Source organism: Pan troglodytes, chromosome 21 (genome assembly GCF_028858775.2).
Source record: "Pan troglodytes isolate AG18354 chromosome 21, NHGRI_mPanTro3-v2.0_pri, whole genome shotgun sequence".
Classification (NCBI taxonomy): domain Eukaryota; kingdom Metazoa; phylum Chordata; class Mammalia; order Primates; family Hominidae; genus Pan; species Pan troglodytes.
The window spans coordinates 8,581,701-8,604,601 of record NC_072419.2 but is presented as its reverse complement, the minus strand read 5'-3'; the positions used below and the strand labels follow the sequence as shown (position 1 = coordinate 8,604,601).

The following is a 22,901-nucleotide window of genomic DNA, read 5'->3' as shown; positions in this document are numbered from 1 at the left end:
GGACCCTCAGAAGGTCAGTGAGGCTGGTGAGCACTGTAGGAGGTGAGAGCCGAGCAGGCCCTAAAGCCACAGTGAGCATCTAAGATTTTGTTGCCAATGTTCCAGGAAGCCATTTGGGGCCTTGGCGGGAGTGAGGGGGCTGAGAACTGCAAGGCGTTTGTAGACAGAGTCTCAGAGACCTCCCAACAACCCTGTTAGGTTGATAAACTCTCTCCATCTTGCAGATAAGAAAACAGAGGCTTGGAGCAGAAGAAGGCTCTCATTCTGTATCTAACTTGACTTAAGGGATGTTACAGCTCAGAGCCCAGAAAGGGAGAGATGCAGAATCCAAAAGGAAGCCTCTAAGTATCCATCTGAATTGCAGCCTGAGCAGACAGCAAGGGCAAGAAACAGCTTCAGAATTCAATTCAGCAATAAGGAGATTAGCAAAGGAAGCCAGCTTTGACCTCCTGGGCAGGAGGAGGGCAAGGCGGGGAGTGTCGGGGGGTGCTGGGGGGAGGTGGAGGGAACTCTGGTCTCAGATCAGACAGAAGAATTAGGTAATGGTATGGCCAGAATCTAATTGCCCACAAGATACCAACCTCTTTAGAGGAAATGGAGTCCCTTGTTGTCATAGCAACCGATTGAAAAAAAAAGGGCTCAGCACATCCATCAGCAGCAAGAGAGAATCACCCTGGCCACTGAGGTATCACATCAAAGCAAAAATCTCTGGTCCAGAGGTGCATGTGTGCATCAGGATTCCGTTCACCCAAGACCAAAAACCATCATGCCTTAAACAAGATCAAAGTTTCTTTCTCATGAAAAAGTCAGAGGTGGGCAGCCCAGGGCTGGATTTTATTTAGCTTTCACTGCATCAACAAACCACCCTAAAACTTAGTGGCTGAAAACAACAATTTACACTTCATGTTTTGTACATTGGTGAACTTCCCCTGTGGGTTTCTCCTGGGCTCCCTTCTGAAACTGCAGGCAACTGGAAGGTGGCCTGGGCAGAAGGGTTCTACGTCGGCTCACTCCAGTGCCAGCAGCTGGTGCTCCTGGCTGGAGACCCTCATCTTCTGGGAGGCTAGGCTGGCTTTCTCACATGGGAGTGTCAGGCCCCAAAAGTCACCCAATGCCAATTTTGCCACACGGAGGTGGGAGCACAGTGCTGGGTTGATTCAGGGACACATCCAATTCAAGGGAGGGAAACAGACTTTATCTCTTGATGGGAAGAGGGCAAAGTCACATTGCCAAGAAGCACTGGGAAGGGAGGGATCTTCCCAAACAATCTCTCACAGGTTGAAGTGGACATTCTGTTCATGAAGTTGTCGGAATCCCAAGATTCTTCTATAGCACATCACACCACCAGCCCTAAAGGGGGACCCTGGACCTCCAGGTCCAAGACAGTGACTGGAATCCGACCATTCCACCTGTGTTAGGCTGTTCTTGCATTGCTACAAAGAAATACCTGATACTGGGTAATTTATAAAGAAAGCAGTTTAATTGGCTTATGGTTCTGCGGGCCGTACAGGAAGCATAGTGCTGGCATCAGCTCGGCTTCTAGGGAGGCCTCAGGAAGCTTACAATCCTGGTGGAACGTGAAGGAGGAGCAGGCATGTCGCATAATGAAAGCAGGAGCAAGAGAGAGAGAGACAGGGGTTGAGGGAGGTGCCACACACACTTTTCAATGACCAGATCTCCTGTGAACTCAGAGCGAGAGCTCGCTCACCACCAAGGGGATGGCCCAAGACACTCACAAGGGATCCGCCCTTATGATCCAAACACCTCCCACCAGGCCCCATCTCCAGCATTGGGGATTACAACTCAACATGAAATGTGGACAGGGGCAAATATCCAAACTATATCAACATCTGTGGTCCAGGTGGCAAGATGGAGGAACAAATAAAAAAGAGGGGGAAAGGACATACGCGCCAGCTGTCCTTTCTGGAAGTTGCTATGTAACATTTCTGCTTATCTCACTGGCCAGATCTGAGTCACATGGCCACACTTAGATACAAGGAGGCTGGGAAATGCCATCTTTATTCTAGGTGGCCAATTGGCCCATTTAGAGTCTGAGGTTCTATTTCTAAGGAGGCAGGGGAGCACGGATATTAGAGATCCAGCAGTTTCTGCCACAATATGAAACCTTTGCCCCTGAGGTAGTACAATGTACTGAAAGACGTCACCCCAATTACCTTAAAATGGAGAACTTTTCCATCACTGGGCAGATATCTTTTAACCCCACAAAGGTTTAGAAGTCAAACCCATATTATTGTGTAGTTGGTATTTAAAGTATTCATAACTTTGAAGAGGTTTTTTTTGCATATTAGAGTATGAACAAATTAGCCTTGTGACTCCTATTTAAAATATGTAATTGAGTTTAGACTTGTGATTCTTCCGTTGAGAAGCACATGAATCTTTTTATACTAAATTTATAAATGACTCCAGAATGTATAAGAGATCTTGAGATTCACTGTTGTATAAGTTTTTAAATTAGATTTTCCAAAGTGGTTTAAGTACTTTGGAAAGTTTTGCTTGTCAGGTCAGGCAATGAAAGTGTTTAAAAAAGGAAATTGAATATGTTAAATTAGTAAGTCCTGTGTAAAATGTTGAAGATAATTTAATTAACCAAGTTTGCAAATGGTATGAATCATTTAACCGAGTATGAGTCGATTGACCATTAATCAAAAGCCCCTTGAAACTGACTGCATAGAAATCGAATAATAAGTTTTGTAAATTGAACTTAAAGGCTTAAGAATGACTAGGGTTTTTTTTTAAGCTACTGTATTACATTGAATATTAAGTAACAAGTACTTGCAAGAAACCTTTTCTGCATCCAAAAAATCCCTTCCACACTGACATTCCCGAATTCACTCAAGAGCTAAGTTGGGGTTTTGGGGTAACCCCCAAAGTCCTTGCTTGTCTGCTAACTACACAGTAACTGCCAGTCTGGGTAGGGAACATTAAGGGTATGGAATCGGCAGGACAAGGCACCTGACTGGATTGGGAGAGAGAAAGAGGAAAAGCGTCGAGAATGAGCTTGGTGCAGTTTGGGCACAGGTGAGTATGCAGAGAGCACCAGCAGGCCTTGGGAACTCCTAAAGCATCCCCACCATATCATCTCATCATCTCTCTCATCTCAACCTCCCAAGGTTACACATTGATCTTCACTGGAGATTTTCTTTTGGAGAAGGAGGTCCTAGCACACTCTCATGAAAGAGTTGGGGCTGACACTGAGGAGCCCTGGGGAGCCCTGGAAGAGAAGGTGTCTCTGAGAGCCACCTCCATGCTCTCTGCCTAAGGGACGGATCCTCAACGTAACCACAATCTGAAAACAATCATTGCTGACATTTGGGGTGGATGCTATGGGAGCCACATCTAGGCCCCTGATTCTGGCTGTCATACCCCTCCCCACTCCAGATCTGGGGGCGCAAAAGAGCAGTCACTCACCTCGTGGTAGTGCAGCTCCCACTCCAGAGCTCCCCTAGGAGCAGGCTGAAGCTAGTGCACAGCTGAGACCACTTTCTTGCTTGGCAACGTGCTGCAGAATGCTCTGCCGGCTGCCAGGGAAACTGGTCTGAGGGTCAGGCTCCCTCCTTCACCCTCAGCTTCCTTCCCTTCTTGGACAGCCACCTCTGCAGGCCCTCAGTGTTTGTGGAGTGAATAACTTGGGTTACATAAAGCCCTGGCACACAGTAGGCCCTCAGTGCAGTCCCCATTGACTTCCCAGAGGTCCAGAGTTTTCACAGAGATCCCGGGACGTCTCACAGAACATCTTGCCTCGGTAGTGACCTTGCTCTAGCCTTCAGGGCTGCACCTGGACTTCAGGGAGTCTTAATGGGGCAGGAGACCCCCGCCCCCGGCCCCGCCCTCTGGGCAGGTGCGCGAAGATGATGCACGCACCGGAGGTGGAGGCCGCGAGGTGGGTGGGCGGCAGCCGCGTGTCTCTGATCTGGGAGCGCCCCCTCGTGGCGAGATGAGCCACGCACGTTGAGGGAGGATTTCCCCACCGTTCAGGTGGTCTTAAGGGTTCAAACTCAAGGAGACAAAAGGAAAGACGCCCAGGGGATCGTCTAACATAAACGGGCGGTCGTTAGCATTAAGATAAGAAGTCTTGGTGCTTCCTATTCAAATAAGTTGTGCTGCAGTGCGGTCTTTCCTCTTAGCCTGCAAATGATTAGGCAATTTCCTCACCGCAAAGAAAGGGAAATCCGGTTTGCCCCAGCTCTCATCGGAACCAGTGGAGAGTGAGCTTGGATAGTGGCGTTCAGAAATTTAAACCTCACTCGAGTAGAAAGCACTTTTGCTTCCTCCACCCATCCCATGTTTTCTCCATTTAAAATTAAAAACGAAGATAAAAACAGGCCCGAAGTATTCTGTCTACCTAGCTCTGCCTGAAGCTCTGGGGGAGATTTTCAATAATGATGATGATGATCAAAGCAAAAATAGTAAACTGTAAATGTGGACAGCTCTCAACTAAGGTTGGAACGTCTGAGAGGAAGAGCTTTTCATGAGCCTAGAACTCTTAAAGAAAACGTTATTCTTGGCACTCGCTGAAGGTCGTGAGGCCAATTCAAGGTCCCCTGGCGATGGGTATAGGGATCGCTGCAGTGGGGTCTCATAGTGGGAAGAGAGATGGGGCTCAGTTCTGACTCCAACAGGGACAAGTGAGAATTTATAACCAAGGAGCAGAGCGGGGGTCCACGGATGGAAAATTACTAAGAGGAAACCTCAGGGATTTTCTGGCTAAACTAACGTGAGAGGATTATTGTTGAAGGCAGGCCAAGCTGATCAGATATCCACAATGGTCGGATACCAAGAGTGGGGATTTTTGCTAAACTGATTTAGCAGGATTCTTGCTCCAGCTGGAGTCTACAAGGACAGAGAGGCTGCCTAGTCAAGTGGAGGACTCAGAGGAGACAGACTAGTTTGTGTCAAAGGAGAGAGTATTTGTCTCCTTTGACCAAACCCCGGGAGGTGCTATGGGTGAAATTCAGCTGCTCAGATGTGCAAATGAGAAAGTGTGCTTCTGTGAGAGAAGAGACATAGTATGGGCTTTATAATTTTAAAAAAACCCAGGAGGGATTACAGGTAGTACGAAAAGAATGGGGGGACTGGAGTGAATGAATACTTGTTGAGCCCTTATTTTTGCCATGTGGTTCTTATTACTGTGTCAGAGACATTGAAACAGGTGTGACTCCATCTTGAATAGGGGCTGGGTAAAATAAGGCTGAGATCTAATGGGCTGCATTCCCAGGAGGTCAGACAATCTTAGTGACAGGATGAGATAGGAGGTTGGCAGGACTAGTAGCACAAGATACAGGTCACAAAGACCCTGCTGATAAAACAGGATGTGGTTAAAAAAAAAAAAAAAAAACAGCCAAAACCCACTGAAACCAAGATGGTGATGAAAGTGACCTCTGGTCATCCTCACTGCTCATTATGCACTAATTATAATGCATTAACATGCTAAAAGACACTCCCACCAGCACCCATGACAATTTACAAATGTCATGGTAATGTCAGGAAGTTACCCTATATGGTCTAAAGCAGGGAGGAACCCTCAGTTCTGGAAATTGCCCACCCCTTTCCTGGAGCACTCATGAATAATCCACCCCTTGTTTAGCAGGTAATCAAGAAATAACTGTAAGTATACTCAGTTGAGCAACCCACGCCACTGCTCTGTGTGTGCTTTACTTTCCTAATAAACTCGCTTCCACTTTATGAACTTCCTCTGAATTCTTTCCTGTGCGAGGTCCAAGAACCCCCTCTTGAGGTCTAGATCAGGACCCCTTTCTGGTAACAATCACATCTTTGCCTTAGCCTTGACAAATAAAGGCAATTTTTCCATTTTACAGATAGATAGAGAAACAGGCTCAGAGAAGAAAGGGGCTGAGCTCAAAGTGACATCACTGAAAAGCAAAGGGCTAGGATTGGAAACCAGGCTCCTAATATCAACCTCAGTGTTTGCCACAGCACTGGGTCCACGGATCTACCGACACTCGTTCATCCATTGATTTATTCATCAAATGTTTATTGAATACCTACTATGCACCAGATATAGTTATAAGCACTGGGGATACAGCCACGTCCACAACTGGCTGAAGAAATTAGGGCTACAAATATTGCTGGATGGGGAGGCTCAGATGACCAATGATATTTCTTTACTAACTACTTTCGTTTATCAGCTCATTCACCAATCCATTTATTTTTTATTTTATTTTATGCAAAGTGTTTACTGACTTATTTATTCATCCATTCTCTCAGTCACTTATTTTCTTATTTACTTATTCATTCATCCACTCAAACATTGATTCACTTGCTCATTCATTCTTTTGATCATTTATTTATTTATTCACCTGCTCATTATTTGCTCATTCTACTACTCCATCAATCATTTACTCATTCCTTCACTAATTCATACTCTCATGTGTCTGTAAATCTCTCCATCCATCCATCCTTCATTCCTCCTATACATCCATCAATCTCATAAATCCATCCATTCCCCTGTCCACCCATATCTCCCTGTCTTCTTTCTTTCCTTCCATTTCTCCCTCCCTCCTTCTTTTCTCCGTCCCTTCCTTCTTTCTTTCTTTCCATCTATGGTTCCTCCAGTCACTCCTCCATCAATCCCTCCCTTCTTCCCTCTATCCACCCCTACATTGCCTGTCCATTCTTTCAGGCCTCATGCTGACCCTGAAAATTAAGAAATAATACAACCCATTTCAACCTCCAAGGCACTTACCATCTAGTAGTGGTGAGTGACAAGAAGAAAGGGCACCATATCACTGTGATTAGAAACATGACAAGAAGCTAGGGGAGGGTGGCAGAGAGGAACCCTAAGTCACCTGAGGGCTGGGAAATCCAGGCTGAGTCCTAAAGGAAAAGTTAGCCGCATTGAGCAGGATGGAGGCAGTAGGAGTTTCAGGCAGAGGGAATCACATATATACACGCTTGGAGGCAGAGCGGGCACAGCGTGATTGGGGACGGGCAAGTGTGGCTGGATCTTAGGAAGGGCAGGAAGGCAGTGGAGAGATCACACCCACTACTCTCCCAGGCATTGCTTCCTGAGATTCTTAGCTTTGTGTATTGTGAGAATGGCCACATTTGGTGCTCGGTCTACCCTAGTCCCCCTCTGGCCTCCTCCATCAGCTTGACAGGGCAGTCCTATAGGATTGCAAGAAATCCAGGCTACCCATAGTGTCGTCGGTAACAGGGCTCACCTCTCCTCATCACTGTCAGAGCCAGCAGTGAAGAGAACACTGCCCAACCCCCCCCAGGCTTCCCCTTTGTCTGTGGTGATACCCTGGGCTGTGATACCCCCACAGAAACATCTTCTAGATCAGCTCTAGCACAGACCTCCCCAGCTTCCACGCCTCCCCCATGTCTGATAGGTCTCCAGGCCCTGCCCCTTTCACCTCTTCATCACCTCCTCCTTGTCAGCCAGACAGATATTTACCTAACTCTGACCCCCATTAGGCCAGCCTCTCCCTACCAGCCCTGTCTCTCACTTCTCTTCCTCTAGCGGCTTCCCCCAGACCCCACATGCCCATTCCTCTGCCTCCAGAGTAGCCTCTCTGAGGCTCCAATATCCTCATGCCATCCACCTGCATAAAATCCTTTAAGGATACCTTATTCCAGGACAGGGAGTCAAGTCCAAACTCCCTGGCCAGGCATACAGATTCTTTATCATCTGGCACATGCTATTTCTCCAGGCTTGTCTGGCTCTTACATCCTCACGTGTACTATCCATGCAGACCAGAGCCCCAGACATTCTCAACACATCCCACTTCTACTCACTTTTGCCACCTTGTAACTGTTGGAACTTTGCCTGTGGTGGCCTTCCCTGCCTTGTCCCCCGAGAAGACTCTTGCTCATCCTTCCAAACCTGGTTGGGTGCATCCATCAGACCTTGTCAGGATTGCTATTTTACCAGTCATCATATTTCATTGCATATCTGTCTGTCTCCCTTCACTAGACCACAAGCCCCTGGGAGACACAAGCCTTTTCACAGTCTTCACTGCTTTCTCAGTGCCTAAAACAGTGCCTGACACACAGAAGGTACTCACTCAATAAGCATTCTATGGACAAATGAATGAATGAACGAAATATCTCTATGGATGTCTGGGTTTAAATTAGACCAATAACGCTTCCTGGGTCCTCTGAGATTGTGTGTCCAGCCTGGCCGCTTATCCTGCCATGGGAGAAGCTCTGCAGACGTTGGACAAAGTCTCACGTGACATCAAGTGGGGAAAACAATCTGGTTGCTTGGCATTTAGGGCTGGTTTCCAAGCGTTTGTCTTCACAGGGAGATCCTGTCTGTAATGCTGGCTGGCAGATCACTGTCCTGAGGGTGGGATGGGCCGCCCAGAGGTTACCCAGCTGCTAGGATTATGGTAGTCAGGTGAACTCCGGAATCAGAGCCAGTGATCTCGGGGAGAAGGTGGTGGTGAATGAAGACTCATTCAGAGGTGCTAGCAGCTGCTGTCTGAGATTAATTCAGTGCTGCTGTGCATTGACATTCCATAGTACATGCTGGGAAGTCTCCACTCTCTACTCCTGGCACAAAGCGTCCTGACTTCCATTTTGGCCCACAGAGAAGGGACCACATGTCTAAGAGGCAACAAAATGAGATGCTAGAGCACAGCTGCCAGGGCTGCCCACCCCCACCTCTGTCTAGGAGATGACCTCGGCAAGTTCCAATCCGATAATTTCTGCCTCTTTAATTTGGGTGTTTAGACCATTTACATTTAAGGTGATAATTGATATGGTTGGGTTTAAATCCACCATGTTGCTATTTATTTTCTGTTTCTCCCATTTGTTATTTGTTTCTTTTTTGTTCTGCTTCTTTTTTAGATTAATATTTTTTATGATTCCATTTTATCTCTTTTGTTGGCTTATTAGCTATAATTCTTTGTTGAATTATTTTAGCAGTTGTTTTGGAGTTTATAATACACATCTCTAACCTATCACAGTCTGCTTTCAGATGATATTATACCACTTCACATACAGAATCAGAACCTTACAACATTATACTCCCATTTCTCCCCTGTTGGCCTTTGTGTTGTTTTTGTTATACATAGTATTGCTTCATATATTATAAACTCCACAGTACACTGTTGTTATTTTTGCTTTAAATAGTCAAATTTGTTTTTAAAGTGATTTTTAAAGTAAGAGAAAAGAGGGGTTTTATTTGCCCATAGTTGTCATTTCCAGTGCTCTTCATTCCTTTGTGTAGAGTCAGACTCCCATCTGGTATCTTTTTTTTTTTTTTTTTTTGCCTAAAGGACTTATCAACACTTTTTTTGTATACAGATATGCTGGTGATGAATTCTTCCTGCCTTTGGATATCTGAAAACATCTTTAGTTTGATTTTTTTTTTTTTTTTTTTTTTGAGACAGGTTCTCATTCTGTCACTCAGGCTGGAATGCAGTGGCATGATCTTGGCTCACTACAGCCTCGATCTCCCCAGGCTCAGGTGATTCTCCCATCTCAGCCTCCTGAGTAGTTGGGACTACAGGCATGTGTCACCATGCCCGGCTAATTTGTGTGTGTGTGTGTGTTTTGTAGAGATGGGGTTTTGCCACGTTGCCCAGGCTTTCATTTTTAAAAAGACATGTTTGCTGGATGTAGAATTCTAGGTTGACTTTATTTTTCTCTGAGCATTTTAAAGATGCTACTCTACTGTCTTCTTACTTGCATTGTTTCTTTTGAGAAATCTGATGCCGGCCTTATATTTGTTCATGTGTATATATAACCTGGGTTTTTTATTTTCTGGCTGCTTTTAAGGTTTTTAGTTTATGTCTAGTTTTGAGTAATTTGATTATAATGGCCCTTGGTGTCATTTGCTTAATGTTGTGAGAGTCTCAAGTATAATCTCGTAAGGCAAAGTGGTATAATATCAGTCGGAAGTAGAAGGTAGAGACTGTGATGAATTAATGTGCTTGGGGTTCACTGGGTTTCTTCAGTCTGTGAGTTTTGTTTACATCAAATTTGGCAAATTTTCAACCATTATTTCTCCTTCAAGCTCTCTCATATATATATATATTTGATCTATATATACACACACATATATACACATATGTATATATTTATCTGCTTATAAATATGTCTATCTGCTTATACACATACCTATGTGTGAGTGTGTGTGTGTTGTGTGTTGTGTGTATATGTATATTATACTGGAAGTTGTACATACCTATGTGTGAGTGTGTGTGTGTTGTGTGTTGTGTGTATATGTATATTATACTGGAAGTTGTACATACCTATGTATGAGTGTGTGTGTGTTGTGTGTTGTGTGTATATGTATATTATACTGGAAGTTGTACATACCTATGTGTGAGTGTGTGTGTGTTGTGTGTTGTGTGTATATGTATATTATACTGGAAGTTGTCCCACATTTTGCTGATACTCTGTTCATTTTTTTTTTCAGTCTTTTTTTTCTCTATGGTTTATTCTGGATAGTTTCTCTTGCTATATATTTAATTTCACTAATCTTTTTTATACGAGCCTTTTTGCTGTCTTCCATGTCACAATTTAGTAACTCAGTCCTTCCTCTAGTTTCCTGAACCTATGAAATACAGCTATAATCATGGTTTTAATGTCTTTATTTATCAGTTCTATCATTTGTGTCATTTCCGGGTCAGTTTCCAATGATTGAATTTTCTCCTCATTAATGGATTGAATTTCCTTGCTTCTTTGCATGCCTGGCCATTTTTTTTAATGGATACCAGACACTGAATTTACATCATCATGTGCTAGGTTTTTTTGTGTGTGTTTCTATAAATATGTTTGATTTTTTTTTTTTCTGGGACACAGTCAAGTTCCTTGGAATTAGTTTAATCTTTGCTTTTAAATGTTTTTAGATGGAACCATATCAATGTTTAGAGCAAATTTTGTCCAGCTACTAAGGAAGAAACCTTGTGAATCCTCTGCCTAAAGCCCTGTGAGATTTTTCACTCTGGCTCCTAAGAACAGAGACTATTCCCAGCCCTGTGGGGAAAGCTGGGGTTGTTCCCTCTAATCTAATCAGGTGGTTCTTTGCTCCTCAGGTAGGTTTCATACATGCACATGCTCATTAGTACTCAGAAGACAGGAGGGGCTCTCTGCTGATCGCCAGAGGTCACCTGTGCTCTTGAACCTGCTCCTCCCCACAAGCTCTCTTCTCAGTGATACTCTGCCCTGTGAACTCCAGACACCTTGGCCTCTGGATTAATGTGTTTGCATTGCTACAACAAAAATACCCAAGTCTGGGTAATTTATAAAGAACAGAAATTTATTTCTCATGGTTCTAGAGGCTGGGAAGTTCAAGATCAAGATGCCAGTGTTGGATGTCTAGTGAGAGCTGTTCTCTGCTTCCAAGATGACACCTTCAATGCTGTGTCCTCCAGAGGGGAGAAATGCTGTGTCCTTATATGGCAGAAGGCAGAAGGGCAAAAGGATAGACTACCTTCATGAAGCCCTTTTATAACAACACTAATCCATTCATGAGGGCAGAGTCCTCATGACAAAACACCTTCCAAAAGGCCCCATCTCCCAACACTATTGTATTAGGGGTTAGGTTTCAACATAAATTTAAATTTTTTTTTTTTTTGGAGATAGGGTTTTGCTCTGTTAACCAGGCTGGAGTGCAGCGGTGTAACCATGGCTCATTGCAGCCTTAGTCTCCTAGACTCAAGTGTTCCTCCCACCTCAGCCTCCTGAGTAGCTGGGACTACAGGTGTGCATCACCATGCCTGGCTAATTAAAAAAATTTTATTTTGTAGAGATGGGGTCTCACTATGTTGTATAGGCTTATTTTGAATGCCTGGCCTCAAGCAATCCTCCTGCCTTGGCCTCCCAAAGTGTTGGGATTAAGGGCGCGAGCCACTGTATCCAGCCTCAACATAATTTTTTACAGGGGACAAAAACATTCTAACCATAGCAGCCACCCAGCTCCATCTCTTCAACTCAGGAAGACCCCCGGGCCCTACCTGGACTCCCTGTCCTGTGCCGTGGCCTGAAAACTCTCTCCAGATAGTAAGCAGAGGCAATTGCTAGGCTCTCTTTTGTTTTCTCTCTCTCAGGGATCACGGTTCTGTGTTGCCTGATGTCCAATGTCTTGAAAACCGTTGATTCATATGTTTTCCCCAGATGTTTTTGTTTCAGCTAAGAGGATAAACCCATTCTCCGTTATTCCACCTTGACCAGAAGGAGAAGTCAGTGAATGAACCCAGATCTCTTCTAAAGGAACCAATATATTTCCAGGGGTTTAAGTTGGGCAACCAGGATCTGTTGGTCTAAGCCATCCTAATTCCTCGACTAAATTTTTTTTCCAAAAATACTGGATGCACCAAACAAGACCTTCTATATGCCATATTTGGCCCTTGGGCTGCAATTGTGAGATTCCTGGAAACAGGAAACTTTACTTGTTTCCAGGTATTTTTTACCTGTCATTTTAACTAGTTTAAGCCTAAAAATAGTCTTTGCATATTACTGTCCAAAGCTAGGAGTTGAAAGAAACAGGATTTGAACCCAGGTCCTCTCTGACTTCAAAGATACCATCATTTCCTTCATGAGATTCCTACCCCATTGTTTTCATTTGCACTGTTATATTTCACATTATTTTGTGTGTATTCTCCCACCCCACCACCCTGCACTTTGAGACTTCCTTGTCTTTGCATCCTCTAAGTTTAGCAGAGGGCCTGACCTGTGAGAGATGTTGAGAGAATTTTTGTGGAACAAATAACTTCTCTCCTGTTTGCTCTCTTAATGTTTCATCCTCCTCTAGTCCACACCCATCTATTAAATGGGAGGTATGTTACCAGCAGCACAGGTGGGATTTAAATCAAGCAGCTGCTACCTGTGAGATGATGCCTCTGCTACTACAAGAGACGTGCCAAGACACAGAGTTCATTCATTGAGGAGAAAAGGGCTGGTTAACATTCTGTAAACACAAGCTTTGAGGGATTTTAAAAAATATTTAAAGTCCTGAGATATTGCAGCTGGGACATCCGACTTCAGTAGTCATCAAAGAAATTCAAATTAACAAAGTATTGGCATAATTTTAAAAAACCAATAACATGGGATATTAATAAGAATATAAGGAAAAGATGACCTCATATACTGCTGGTAGCATTATAAATCAGTATAATTTTTCTGGAAGGCCATTTAGCAAAACATATCAAAAGTTTTAAATATGCTCATTTAATTTTCCTCAGCAATTTCACATTTAGCACATTGTATCCTAAGGAAATAAGCAGACAGGTGCACTGTGATTTATCCATGAGAATGCTCATTGCAGCACTGTTTAGTTGAAGACTGTGGACTAGATAAATACATCACTATGAAGGATAAGCCCACAGCCTTTGAAAGCAAATACATTGGAGAATAATGACTTGAAAAATGTTTTTGAACAATTGTTAAGAAATCTTGATTAAACAATTATATGCATATTCATCATAATTAATACTTCCTGTGTGCTTTACTAATTTAATTAACTCATATAATCCTTATAATCATAATCTTATGAGGCAAGTACTGTCCTTGTGGACTCAGAAGTTGCATCATGGAGAGGCAGCCTAACTTCCCTGTGGGCAGGTAGTGGGTGGCAGAGCTGGATTCCAACTACTGGTGCTCAGGAAATCTTAGAACACTGAGTCCAGTGCTTCCCAAGGTGTGGTCCCTGGACCAGCAGCCCCACATCACCTGGAACTTGTTAGAAGTGCCAAATCCCAGGCCTGGTCCCAGACCTCCTGATCAAAAGCTCTGGGTGTGGGGCCCAGCAATCTATGTTTGAGCAACCCTTCCAGGTGAATGTATGCTCAGTTTTGAGAGCCACTGTGCAATTGTAAGGGCTGAAGGGAAGCTTCTCCTCTGTCCTCTTAAGGTTTGCTGAAAACGAACTATAATAGACAGATTAGTAAAAGAAAAAGGCATATGAAATTGTATTTAACGAGGCCGGGCATGGTGGCTCATGCCTGTAATTCCACACTTTGGGAGGCCATGGTGGGAGGATCACTTGAAGCCAGAAGTTTGAGACTACCCTGGGTAACAAAACAAGATCCTGTCTCTACAAAAAATTTTTTAAAAAAATTAGCCAGGCATGGTGATATGTGTCCACAGTCCCAGCTACTTGGTAATCAGAGGCAGGAGGATCACTTGAACCCAGGAGTTTGAGGCTGCAGTGAGCTATGATTGTGCCACTGCACTCCAGCCCAGGCAACAGAAGAACATCTTGCCTCTCAAAAAAAAATAATAATAATAAAATAAATTATTTAATGTGAGTAACACAGGGGAATTATAGGAGAATGATTACCCAATAACCCTTATATGCCCTTCTTCATCGGGGAAGGGGAAATGGGAGGTATAGGAGTAAGTGACTTTTTAGGGGAAATGAATGATCCTAAAGAACAACTGCCTGAGACAAAATTCTTCTGAGCTCTGGGGGAGGTGGCGGGAAGGTAAGGGGCAGAACTTCACTGTAAACAAAGATTGTCTTACTATGCAGATAAAGCTTCCCAGGTGATCTCTAGGAGCTGCTCTCAGAAAAATAAATGAAAGTCTGTCTGAGCATGGTGACTACATCTAGTCTCTTTTCCAGTGGTTAATCTTTCCTGGTTATTTGATGAGATTCCTAGGGACGGGGAGTTTTAAGAAATTGCATTTCTCTTGGAAAGAAGCTTTCTTAGGCAGATAAGAAAATTCCAGAGACAGCCCCTCCTGGTGCTTTGGGAAAGTAAGAGGATCAGAGAGACAGGGAGGCAGGGCAAGGTCAGAAAGAGACCTTGAAACCGCTTCTTCAGTTCAGCACGTCAAAGCGCCAGATTCTGGGGTATTATTTTCTGAGCCTGAACACAACACTATTGCATCTTTTCTCGAAATTTTGAAAAAAGAAAGTATATGTATGTATAAAAAAGTCTGATGGACTGGTCATTAAAATATTAACAGTGTCACTTCTGAATGGTGGGGTTCTGGGTGATTTTTATATATATATATTTTTTGTTTTATAATTCCAAAAGGTACATAATGAACTTCTGCATCCAAAGTAAAAGAAAAAAAATACATGTTCTTTAAAAAAAAAAAAAAAGAAGAAGAAGGGGCCAGGCACAGAGGCTCACGCCTGTTATCCCAGCACTTTTTGGGAGGCCAAGGTGGGTGAATCACTTGAGGTCAGGGGTTCAAGACCAGCCTGGCCAACATGGTGAAACCCCATCTCTATTAAAAACACAAAATTTAGCCAGGTGTGGTGGCACAGGCTTGTAATCCCAGCTACTTGGAAGGCTGAGGTGGGAGGATCGCTTGAACCAGGGAGGTGGAAACTACAGTGAGCTGAGATTGCACCACTGCACTCCCCTGGGAGACACAGTGAGGCTCTGTCTCAAAAAAAAAAAAAAAAAAAAAAAAGAGGAACTCCGCTTCAATACTCAGTGAGATGGTATGTATTTTGGGTAGAAGGGAAGTAGAGGAGAAGATGGTTCCCCTAAATCATACAGCAACTCCAGCAGTGCTGCTTCAGTGTGAATGAATCACCAGGGGGGCTTGTGAAAATGCAGACTCGGCCGGGCGCGGTGGCTCACGCCTGTGATCCCAGCACTTTGGGAGGCCGAGGTGGGCGGATCACGAGGTCAGGAGATCGAGACCATCCTGGCTAACACGGTGAAACCCCGTCTCTACTAAAAATACAAAAAATTAGCCGGGCGTGGTGGCGGGCGCCTGTAGTCCCAGCTACTCCGGAGGCTGAGGCAGGAGAATGGCGTGAACCCGGGAGGCGGAGCTTGCGGTGAGCCGAGATCGCGCCACTGCACTCCAGCCTGGGCGACAGAGCGAGACTCCGTCTCAAAAAAAAAAAAAAAAAGAAAAGAAAAAAAAAAGAAAATGTAGACTCAGTGGGGCTTGAGGCTAAGATGCTGCACTCCCAACCAGCTCCCAGAGGATGCTGACGATGCTGGTCTAGAGTCCACACTTTAAGAAACAAGAGACCAGAGAGACGGAGGCTCTTAATTTCCAGAATGCAAGCTTCACGAGGGGCCTGGTCCCATGATGTATTTCCAGTGCTGAGAACGGAGCAAAGAATAGTTATCTAATAAATAGATGGAGCTGCTGCAAGCCTCCTCATTCCTGGGGACCCAGAAATGGGGGTTCTGGTCATGGTTCTGCATCTGCTGCCAGTAATACCTTTGGCAAGCTGCGGCCTCCCTGTGATGACAACTGTCACTGGGCAGGGTGACAGCTCTGGGCCCTTCTTTCCCATGACCCAATATGCAAGACCGGTTCAGCCTGGGCCAGGGCTACCCAACATGTCAGTCTTGCACCAAACAAAAAGTACCAGGAACTTGGTAACACAGGTGTTCTGAGAAGCCCAAAGAAAGGAACTAGAGATGAAGAAATATCTAAGTTGAGGTTTCCGTAGAAACATTAACTCATCTGCATAGGCTGCGTGCTGCATTTGGATTACAGGTTAGGCTCGTAAGCCTGAAATAAATTATATACTCTTCGTATTATTCAACACTGTACTGTATAATAATAAATTATACAGTTATAGGCCTCAGCCCAAGTTATAACAAATTATACCACAGTGTATAATTACCCTGCACTGCACCATATAATAATAAATTAGACAGCTACAAACCTAAGTTGTGACTCCAGAAAGAGACAGGAGAATGAATGGGGGCCACTGATCCATTCCTCTGACCAGTCAGATAAGCCTGGAGCCTGAGAACGAAGAATTCAATTGTTCATTCCTTCCTTCCTCCATCCCTCCCTCCCTTCCTTCCTCTCTTCCTTCCTCCTTCTCTCTCTCCCTCCCTCCCTTCCTTCTTCTTTTCCTTCCTTCCTTCCTCCCTCCCTCCCTCCATCCCCCTCTCATATTTGAGTGCCTCCCTGGTTTTTGGTGTAGACTTGACCATGGGAGCCTGAGCTGACTTGGAATGAATCCCCATCTTTGAGGGCTCCCAGGCTGTGGGGTGAAGAGCATGTAAACTGAAAATGAAACAGTGTAACAACAGCTGCTGTGGAAAGAGTAAATTAATCACAGCGGCCTTGGTATCAGGTGTCTACCAGGTAGCAGGCATCAGCACAGGTGTTAACTCCTCATGCCCTGGGGGTAGGTATCATCGTCTCCATTTGACAGGTGAAGCGAGCAGAGCTAACACAAAGTGTGACTCGCTTAAGGTCACACAACTATTATAGAAATGGTGGGTGGGAATTTTCACCTAGGACTGTCTATCTGACGGTTAGATTTCTCTGAGGGTGCTACCCAGTCGAGTCAGCTTGGAAAGCAAAAATCAAATGTAATGAAAAGTACCCCTGGCAAATCCTCAGAGACACTAGGTTGGGGACTGATATTCAGTCTCCTAGTGAGTCCAGCACAGTTAGGGTTCCCTGCAGCCCAGGAGCAGGTTCCTCTTCCTTCCACAGAGGGTACTGGCTGGGGTAATATTGGACCGTAATATAATCTAGTGCCAGTGTGGATTAGGAGCCACTGTGAGGACTTCACAGGTATTAAGCTCATTTTATCCTCTCAACAACCTTATGAGGTTGGTACTTTTCTTATGCCCACTTTACAGGTGAGGAGTCCCAGGCACAGAGGAGTTAGCAACTTGTCCAGGGTTATACAGCCAGGAAGTGGCGGAGCTGGAGTCTGAATTTAGAGTAGTCTGGTCTGCCAAATCCCTCATTCTTTCCCACTATACTGCTAGTTTTTTGTTTTTTGTTTTTTGTTTTTCCAGCTTATCTTTAAAGACTTGTCCTTAGGTAGCTGTAGGATGAGGGGCCTATGGGGACTGAGCCTCAGAGAGCAGATTCTGCCTCTATCTCATAACCACTTAGGGTGTGTGCCCATTGAGCCACATGGTCCTTACTTAATTTCTTTCTCTCTTCTTGTCTTTCTTTCTGTATTTTTTCTTTTTTCTTTTGTCTGAAGCACACGTTAAACTTGCATAAGCTGTAATTTTATTGTAATCAAACTGTCAAAGAGGCCCAAAGTGACAGGGAAGTGAATGCAACTGCCTCTCTTCCTGCAGTGGTCAGGGAAGGCTTCTGGGAGGAGGTGGCATTAAAGGCATAAAGGGTGAATAGGAGTTTAAACAGCACACAAGGAAGGCAGGCAAGAAGAGTGAAGGTACAGGTGAGAAGAGATTGTTTTGGGAGGGACTCTTAAGTCCTTCCAGGTGGCTGTGTGAGCTGCGCAGGAGGCGAGGTGGGGTGGCAGACAGGGCCTTTCAGTGCCTCACTAGGGAAGCTGGACTTTATGTTAAAAGCAGTGACCGTCAATGTGTGGACGGTGGGCTCCTTGGGGATTTCCGAGCTCCACATTGTAGCCAAGACAGGGAAACCAAGGCCCCGTAAGGCTCATCAGCCTGTCCCATCCCACTCAGTTCCCCAAGGCTCTTCCATGCTGACCAAGCACTTACCTAAATGCTCTTATCCTCATGTCTGGCTGATGGAAGCAGCTCAGTCTGGCAGGTCTCTCTAGAAGGGCATATACTGGGGGACGGAGAGAGGGTTGACAGAGAAAATACAGGATATCTATGCCCAGTTACAGTTGAACTTCGGACAAACAGCAAGTGATTTTTATATCTCAAATATTGCATGATATATACTAAAAGTATTCATTATTTTTATGAAATTCAAATGTGATTGGGGGTCCTCTATTTTTATTTGTTAAATCTGTCTAGTCTAGATGGAGGGGAACAGGTCACTTCCCAAATAGAATTGAAACCCCTGTGCCTTAGTCAGCATCCCATCAGAGAATTAGAGATGCTGAGCCTTTAGGAGTCATCTAGAACAAGGGATTCTGCCTCTAGTGTGGACTTGCAAGGCCCACGGATCGGCTGGACCAGCAGTCGGAAGGAAGAGGTGCCACGGACAAGAGTAAGAACAAACGGGAACATGTGTCTGTCTGCCACCCCTGCCCATGTCACTGCCACAGTGACCTGCGGGAGAACCCGCCGCCTTCCATCTGAGAGGCTTTGTAACCATGGTTACAAAGGAAGGGCCCTGGGGAGTATGGAATCTGCACCTCAGTTCTGCCCTGGTCTGTAACTTTGGGTAAGTTACTAACAGTAGTCAACTTCTCCATGCCTTGGTGTCCTCACACATTAAATGTATACAAAAACTCACACCTCCCTTAGAGAGTTGCGGAGAAGATCCAATGGGAATGAGCCCAGCCTGGCAGCTGACATTTCCTAAGCAGTCAATTAGTAATAGTTACTAGCAGTGTCAAAGAGTTGCTATCCATTTATTTTGCTATAAAAAAAAAGTCACTTGTTTTAAAAGACAAGATAGGCTGGGTATGGTGGCTCACGCCTGTAATCCCAGCACTTTGGGACACCGAGGTGGGTGGATCACCTGGGGTCAGGAGTTCGAGACCAGCCTGGCCAACATGGCGAAACCCTGTCTCTACTAAAAATACAAAGATTAGCCAGGTGTGCTGGTGTGTGCCTGTAATCCCAGCTACTTAGGAGGCTGAGGTGGGAGAATCGCTTGATCTGGGGAGGCAGAGGTTGCTGTGAGCCAAGATCATGCCACTGGACTCCAGCCTGGGCGACAGAGTGAGACTCTGTCTCAAAAAAACAAAACAAAAACAAAAGACAAGATATTAAGAAGCAGTATGTTTCAAAATCTTCTCTTGATTAAGTAACTCACCAGGTAAGTCTTGGAAAGATAACATAAACCACCTTCAAAAGCATCTCCAAATGCCAAAGTGAAAATCGGATACCGCGCACAAGAGAGTTACGAATCTCTGAAATCTTAGCGATTCTTCCCCCAAATAAATGGAACGGAGAAGCGCTAAGTAATGGGAAAATAACAAAATTCTGCTTCAGCACTGTTACAGATGCAGTGACTGCTGATTACAAGAAAATACTTCCTTTAAAAAGGCCACTTATGAAAAGGAAACTCTGGTAGCAAAAGCTGGCATGGAATGGGGGTCAGGCAGCAGGTGGTGGCCACAACCAGGGGGCACTGATCACATGTGAGATGGGGAAGGCCAGTGGGCCTCCAGGGGGGCTGAAGGGCCGAGGACCCAGAGGACAGTGGCTCCCTTCCTTCCCGCTGCTCAGAGAGTGGTGGGGAGACGGGTTTCCTGTAACCTCAGGGCCTGTTTTCACTGCTTGTTTTCATGGCCATTCAATGCTCTGGCTTGTTTTCAGGCCTGAAGAGGGGGGGAAAAAAAAGCCAATTCCTTGTATTTGGAAGAATAGGGGTAAACTGGCCCTCTTCAGGGTGTTGGAAGCCTCTCTCTGCCTCCTGCTGGAAAAAGAGGCCCCTGGGCAGTCTTTTTAGCCACTTAGCATGGTTCTGAGGTTTTCTTCTTAACAACTTATAATTCCAGATTGCAGCAAGAAATACAAATGCATTGGAGACCGGGTCTGTGCCAGAGGTGGAGGGGTTGGGCAGAGTGTTCCCAGGAGCACAGCAGGAGAAGAAAGTTCCAGGGTAGAAACTGGAACTCCTGCATGTTGGACACAAGTGGAATGGAGGCAATGTGGCCATCTGGATATGATTAAAAAAAAAAAAAAAAGTTCACCCCTTTGATCCAAGCATCTCATATCTGGGGATATCTATGCAATAATGTTTAAGACAAAATTGTTTGCAAGTAGGGAAAAAATAGAAACAGTCCAGCTCTCCATCAATAGGGAATTCATTAATTAAATTATTATGTTGACATCTGTCAGTGGCAACTTTTTTTTTTTTCCTTCAACTCTGTCTTCCCCATCAGCTGGTCCCGTGGGCTCTGCCACTGAGGCATGCTCCAGGCTGGAGGCTGCATCCCTAGTCCCTGCCACCATTGCCTCTTGCCCGTGCCTCTGAATCCTGTAGCCTGACAAACTTCCTGCTTCCTCCATTGGTGCCTCTCCAATCTGTTCCTACACAGCTGCAGGACCCCCGGGTTCAGGGACTTCACATGTCTCTCAGGCTAAAATCCACAGGCGCTGTCTCATTGGGCCCTGGCCTGACTCTCCAACCTGGTTTCAAAAATGCTCATTCTCTACCTCCAGTTGAATCACACTTGAGCTTAGTCCAGCCTCCCAGCCTTTGCCCTGGCTGCTTCCTCTGCCTGGACTGCTCCATGCTCCTTCCTTCTCTTCCTTCCGGTGGCAGTAAAATGCCATATCCCTGGGGACTTCACACACGGTCTGTAAATTGTTTTCCCTCTCCCAACCAGTGTCTCTCTAACACTTTGTCCATCTTTTCTTTTTCTTTTTTCTTTTTTTTTTTTGAGACAGAGTCTCACTCTGTCACCCAGGCTGGAGTGCGGTGGTGAGATCTCGGCTCACTGCAAACTCTGCCTCCCAGATTTAAATAATCCTCGTGCCTCAGCCTCCAGAATAGATGGGATTACAGGCATGCACCACCACATAGAGCATTTTTGTTTTGTTTTGTTTTTTTGTATTTTTAGTACAGATGGATTTTCTCTACTAAAACCCTAGGCTGGTCTTGAATGCCTGGCCTCAAATGATCTGCCCGCCTCGGCCTCCCAAAGTGCTAGGATTTCAGGCATGAGCCACAGTGCCTGGCCCCATCTTATTTTCTTCATAGCACTCAGTATAAGGTGAAATGCTCTCAACTATTTATTCATGCATTTGTCAATTATCCCTCCCATGAGAACTCAGAGCAAGGACTGAGTGTGTTGTATGCCCTTGCCTGGTGTACAGGAGCTGCCCGCTCTACACATGTTTGGTGAATGAATGAATGAATGAATGAATACAAGAATGTTATGAAGCTGCTTGAAAGAATGAGGTAGACCTGTATGTCTTACTTGGAAAGGTGCCTTAAATGTATACATGTAAATCCACTTATGAAAAACCAGAAATTAATCAAGTCTATGGAATTAGAATAGTGACTAGTTTTTGAGGGCTCACTATCATCTGGGCACAGTTTTAACCACTTTTACATCTATTATCTTGTCTCATTTGGTCCTCACAGTAACCTTCTGGGATAGGTACAGTTTTTGGCACCATTCTACAGAGGAGGACGCTGACACAGAGAGGTTAAGAAACTTGCTTAAGGTCACGCAGTCAGGAAATGGGGGAGCCAGGAAATGAATTTATAGGGTCTGACCTCTGAAAGAACATTCACTAAATGGTGTAGAGTGTTTATTTCGGGATGGACAGGGGCTGAGGTGAGATTCTGGAGGCCGTGGGGTATTAGCGGAGAGGTCCAGACGCCAATTCTATTCCTGCAGTACTGTGTGATCTTGGGCAAGTCATCTGCTTCTCTGTGCTTACCTGGGAACCAGAGGCGATGGTGCAGGGCTACCGAGAGAAGTAAATAGGATAACGCACCCACAGCGCCCAGCTCGAGGCCCTCCATCAGCCGACGATGGGAATGTTTGGTGGAGTAAGTCTGCCCTTCAAGGCCGGAAAGCCCCGTCCCGGTTCCCTGCGCCAGGGCCGCACGGCGGTGGGGAGAGGGCCGCAGGGCCTGGTTGCTTGGCTTGAGGCAGGGTCCTCCCTCGGGGCCTCGGCTCTCCCAGCTGCCGGCCGCGCTGCTGCTTCCCCTGCTCTGGACCGCGACTGCCTGGGCTGGGCGGCCGCACCACGGAATGCGCAGGGGTCATTTTTGGAAGAGCTCAGCTCCAGGCGCAAGGTGCCAAGAGCAGGGCGGATGACTTCAAAGGCCCTTTGCAGCATGTCCTGAAAGATGAGCCATTGCAGCTCTCCCTGCCCCCGCAGAACACACAGCTTGAAAGGGAAATCGAGCTCGGAGCAGGTGGCTCAGGAATTTGGTGCACGCTGGGGAGGCAGCTCATTTGGGCACAAATACGTGAGGAGGGCGTGGCCTCCTGACACTCCCGGTTAGTATTGCGCGTTTGGGTCCGGGGTAAGCTCGCCTTCTGAGCTTTCATCGCTGGCCGCATTTCGCATTTATTTTTCTGTTTATTTCATGATCCCTTTCTTCCCCGACAAGGGCCTGGGATTTGTCTGTTGCTCTCTGTG

The 22,901-nt window shown here is 45.4% G+C and overlaps 1 long non-coding RNA gene across 1 annotated transcript; it reads right to left on the bottom strand.

Moving 5' to 3' along the window:
• Positions 1–632: 632 nt before the first annotated feature.
• On the bottom strand, positions 633–22,684 carry LOC107969908 (uncharacterized). Its single transcript, XR_001712075.3, has 4 exons — positions 22,248–22,684; positions 18,372–18,444; positions 16,589–16,671; positions 633–1,567 (listed from the first exon to the last, which is right to left on the bottom strand). It is a non-coding gene; the product is annotated as an uncharacterized LOC107969908 (long non-coding RNA).
• Between the last annotated feature and the right edge of the window lie 217 nt (positions 22,685–22,901).